Source organism: Rhinopithecus roxellana, chromosome 3 (assembly GCF_007565055.1).
Source record: "Rhinopithecus roxellana isolate Shanxi Qingling chromosome 3, ASM756505v1, whole genome shotgun sequence".
Lineage (NCBI taxonomy): Eukaryota > Metazoa > Chordata > Mammalia > Primates > Cercopithecidae > Rhinopithecus > Rhinopithecus roxellana.
Window position 1 is genome coordinate 165,036,468 of NC_044551.1, and position 5,626 is coordinate 165,042,093.

The following is a 5,626-nucleotide window of genomic DNA, read 5'->3' on the forward strand; positions in this document are numbered from 1 at the left end:
ACTCTGTTATCTTGTGTTCTGCAAAGTGATATTTGGGAGCTCATTGTGGGCTATGGTGAAAAAGGAAATAACCTCAGATCAAAACTGGAAAGAAGCCTTCTGAGAAACTGCATTTCGATGTGTGAATGCAACTCACAGAGTTACACGTTTGTCTTCAGTGTTCAGTTTGCTAACACAGTTTTCTGGAAATCTGCAATGGGATACTTCTGAACGTAATGAAGCTTACGGTGACAAAGGAAGTATCCTCAGATGAAAACTAGAAAGAAGCTTTGTTAGAAACTTCTTGGTGATGTGTGAATTCATCTCTCAGAGTTACACTTATGTTTCATGCAGCAGTCCACTATCAGTGTTTTGGAGGAACCTGAGGAGGACTTCTTTGAATCGCATTGAAGCCTGCGGTGATAAAGGAAATATCATCAGTTCAAATCGTGAAAGAAGCTTTCTGAGAAACTTCTTTCTGCTCTCTGAATTCCTCTCCCAGAGTTGCAGCTTAGTTCTCAAGAAGCAGTTTGCTAACACTCTTTTCGTGGAATCTGCAGAGTGAGATTTGGGAGCCCATAGGGGCCCATGGTGAAAAAGGATATATCTTCAGATAATAACTAGAGAGAAGCTTACTGAGAGATTGCTTTCTGATGTGTGACTTCATCACACAGAGTTCCACCCGTCCCTTCTTGGAACAGTTTGCTAACTCTGTTATCTTGTGTTCTGCAAGGTGATATTTGGGAGCTCATTGTGGGCTATGGTGAAAAAGGAAATAACCTCAGATCAAAACTGGAAAGAAGCCTTCTGAGAAACTGCATTTCGATGTGTGAATGCAACTCACAGAGTTACACGTTTGTCTTCAGTGTTCAGTTTGCTAACACAGTTTTCTGGAAATCTGCAATGGGATACTTGAACGTAATGAAGCTTACGGTGACAAAGGAAGTATCCTCAGATGAAAACTAGAAAGAAGCTTTGTTAGAAACTTCTTGGTGATGTGTGAATTCATCTCTCAGAGTTACACTTATGTTTCATGCAGCAGTCCACTATCAGTGTTTTTGAGGAACCTGAGGAGGACTTCTTTGAATCGCATTGAGGCCTGCGGTGATAAAGGAAATATCATCAGTTCAAATCGTGAAAGAAGCTTTCTGAGAAACTTCTTTCTGCTCTCTGAATTCCTCTCCCAGAGTTACTGCTTAGTTCTCAGGAAGCAGTTTGCTAACACTCTTTTCGTGGAATCTGCAAAGTGAGATTTGGGAGCCCATAGGGGCCCATGGTGAAAAAGGATATATCTTCAGATAATAACTAGAGAGAAGCTTACTGAGAGATTGCTTTCTGATGTGTGACTTCATCACACAGAGTTCCACCCCCCTTCTTGGAACAGTTTGCTAACTCTGTTATCTTGTGTTCTGCAAAGTGATATTTGGGAGCTCATTGTGGGCTATGGTGAAAAAGGAAATAACCTCAGATCAAAACTGGAAAGAAGCCTTCTGAGAAACTGCATTTCGATGTGTGAATGCAACTCACAGTGTTACACGTTTGTCTTCAGTGTTCAGTTTGCTAACACAGTTTTCTGGAAATCTGCAATGGGATACTTGTGAACGTAATGAAGCTTACGGTGACAAAGGAAGTATCCTCAGATGAAAAATAGAAAGAAGCTTTGTTAGAAACTTCTTGGTGATGTGTGAATTCATCTCTCAGAGTTACACTTATGTTTCATGCAGCAGTGCACTATCAGTGTTTTTGAGGAACCTGAGAAGGACTTCTTTGAATCGCATTGAGGCCTGCGGTGATAAAGGAAATATCATCAGTTCAAATCGTGAAAGAAGCTTTCTGAGAAACTTCTTTCTGCTCTCTGAATTCCTCTCCCAGATTTACTGCTTAGTTCTCAGGAAGCAGTTTGCTAACACTCTTTTCGTGGAATCTGCAAAGTGAGATTCGGGAGCCCATAGGGGCCCATGGTGAAAAAGGATATATCTTCAGATAATAACTAGAGAAAAGCTTACTGAGAGATTGCATTGTAATGTGTGACTTCATCACACAGAGTTCCACTCTTCCCTTCTTGGAACAGTTTTCTAACTCTGTTATCCTGTGTTCTGCAAAGTGATATTTGGGAGCTCATTGTGGGCTATGGTGAAAAAGGAAATAACCTCAGATCAAAACTGGAAAGAAGCCTTCTGAGAAACTGCATTTCGATGTGTGAATGCAACTCACAGAGTTACACGTTTGTCTTCAGTGTTCAGTTTGCTAACACAGTTTTCTGGAAATCTGCAATGGGATACTTCTGAACGTAATGAAGCTTACGGTGACAAAGGAAGTATCCTCAGATGAAAACTAGAAAGAAGCTTTGTTAGAAACTTCTTGGTGATGTGTGAATTCATCTCTCAGAGTTACACTTATGTTTCATGCAGCAGTCCACTATCAGTGTTTTGAGGAACCTGAGGAGGACTTCTTTGAATCGCATTGAGGCCTGCGGTGATAAAGGAAATATCATCAGTTCAAATCGTGAAAGAAGCTTTCTGAGAAACTTCTTTCTGCTCTCTGAATTCCTCTCCCAGAGTTACTGCTTAGTTCTCAGGAAGCAGTTTGCTAACACTCTTTTCGTGGAATCTGCAAAGTGAGATTTGGGAGCCCATAGGGGCCCATGGTGAAAAAGGATATATCTTCAGATAATAACTAGAGAGAAGCTTACTGAGAGATTGCTTTCTGATGTGTGACTTCATCACACAGAGTTCCACCCTTCCCTTCTTGGAACAGTTTGCTAACTCTGTTATCTTGTGTTCTGCAAAGTGATATTTGGGAGCTCATTGTGGGCTATGGTGAAAAAGGAAATAACCTCAGATCAAACTGGAAAGAAGCCTTCTGAGAAACTGCATTTCGATGTGTGAATGCAACTCACAGAGTTACACGTTTGTCTTCAGTGTTCAGTTTGCTAACACAGTTTTCTGGAAATCTGCAATGGGATACTTCTGAACGTAATGAAGCTTACGGTGACAAAGGAAGTATCCTCAGATGAAAACTAGAAAGAAGCTTTGTTAGAAACTTCTTGGTGATGTGTGAATTCATCTCTCAGAGTTACACTTATGTTTCATGCAGCAGTCCACTATCAGTGTTTTTGAGGAACCTGAGGAGGACTTCTTTGAATCGCATTGAGGCCTGCGGTGATAAAGGAAATATCATCAGTTCAAATCGTGAAAGAAGCTTTCTGAGAAACTTCTTTCTGCTCTCTGAATTCCTCTCCCAGAGTTACTGCTTAGTTCTCAGGAAGCAGTTTGCTAACACTCTTTTCGTGGAATCTGCAAAGTGAGATTTGGGAGCCCATAGGGGCCCATGGTGAAAAAGGATATATCTTCAGATAATAACTAGAGAAAAGCTTACTGAGAGATTGCTTTCTGATGTGTGACTTCATCACACAGAGTTCCACCCTTCCCTTCTTGGAACAGTTTGCTAACTCTGTTATCTTGTGTTCTGCAAAGTGATATTTGGGAGCTCATTGTGGGCTATGGTGAAAAAGGAAATAACCTCAGATCAAAACTGGAAAGAAGCCTTCTGAGAAACTGCATTTCGATGTGTGAATGCAACTCACAGAGTTACACGTTTGTCTTCAGTGTTCAGTTTGCTAACACAGTTTTCTGGAAATCTGCAATGGGATACTTCTGAACGTAATGAAGCTTACGGTGACAAAGGAAGTATCCTCAGATGAAAACTAGAAAGAAGCTTTGTTAGAAACTTCTTGGTGATGTGTGAATTCATCTCTCAGAGTTACACTTATGTTTCATGCAGCAGTCCACTATCAGTGTTTTGAGGAACCTGAGGAGGACTTCTTTGAATCGCATTGAGGCCTGCGGTGATAAAGGAAATATCATCAGTTCAAATCGTGAAAGAAGCTTTCTGAGAAACTTCTTTCTGCTCTCTGAATTCCTCTCCCAGAGTTACTGCTTAGTTCTCAGGAAGCAGTTTGCTAACACTCTTTTCGTGGAATCTGCAAAGTGAGATTTGGGAGCCCATAGGGGCCCATGGTGAAAAAGGATATATCTTCAGATAACTAGAGAGAAGCTTACTGAGAGATTGCTTTCTGATGTGTGACTTCATCACACAGAGTTCCACCCTTCCCTTCTTGGAACAGTTTGCTAACTCTGTTATCTTGTGTTCTGCAAAGTGATATTTGGGAGCTCATTGTGGGCTATGGTGAAAAAGGAAATAACCTCAGATCAAAACTGGAAAGAAGCCTTCTGAGAAACTGCATTTCGATGTGTGAATGCAACTCACAGAGTTACACGTTTGTCTTCAGTGTTCAGTTTGCTAACACAGTTTTCTGGAAATCTGCAATGGGATACTTCTGAACGTAATGAAGCTTACGGTGACAAAGGAAGTATCCTCAGATGAAAACTAGAAAGAAGCTTTGTTAGAAACTTCTTGGTGATGTGTGAATTCATCTCTCAGAGTTACACTTATGTTTCATGCAGCAGTCCACTATCAGTGTTTTTGAGGAACCTGAGGAGGACTTCTTTGAATCGCATTGAGGCCTGCGGTGATAAAGGAAATATCATCAGTTCAAATCGTGAAAGAAGCTTTCTGAGAAACTTCTTTCTGCTCTCTGAATTCCTCTCCCAGAGTTACTGCTTAGTTCTCAGGAAGCAGTTTGCTAACACTCTTTTCGTGGAATCTGCAAAGTGAGATTTGGGAGCCCATAGGGGCCCATGGTGAAAAAGGATATATCTTCAGATAATAACTAGAGAGAAGCTTACTGAGAGATTGCTTTCTGATGTGTGACTTCATCACACAGAGTTCCACCCTTCCCTTCTTGGAACAGTTTGCTAACTCTGTTATCTTGTGTTCTGCAAAGTGATATTTGGGAGCTCATTGTGGGCTATGGTGAAAAAGGAAATAACCTCAGATCAAAACTGGAAAGAAGCCTTCTGAGAAACTGCATTTCGATGTGTGAATGCAACTCACAGAGTTACACGTTTGTCTTCAGTGTTCAGTTTGCTAACACAGTTTTCTGGAAATCTGCAATGGGATACTTCTGAACGTAATGAAGCTTACGGTGACAAAGGAAGTATCCTCAGATGAAAACTAGAAAGAAGCTTTGTTAGAAACTTCTTGGTGATGTGTGAATTCATCTCAGAGTTACACTTATGTTTCATGCAGCAGTCCACTATCAGTGTTTTTGAGGAACCTGAGGAGGACTTCTTTGAATCGCATTGAGGCCTGCGGTGATAAAGGAAATATCATCAGTTCAAATCGTGAAAGAAGCTTTCTGAGAAACTTCTTTCTGCTCTCTGAATTCCTCTCCCAGAGTTACTGCTTAGTTCTCAGGAAGCAGTTTGCTAACACTCTTTTCGTGGAATCTGCAAAGTGAGATTTGGGAGCCCATAGGGGCCCATGGTGAAAAAGGATATACTTCAGATAATAACTAGAGAGAAGCTTACTGAGAGATTGCTTTCTGATGTGTGACTTCATCACACAGAGTTCCACCCTTCCTTCTTGGAACAGTTTGCTAACTCTGTTATCTTGTGTTCTGCAAAGTGATATTTGGGAGCTCATTGTGGGCTATGGTGAAAAAGGAAATAACCTCAGATCAAACTGGAAAGAAGCCTTCTGAGAAACTGCATTTCGATGTGTGAATGCAACTCACAGTTACACG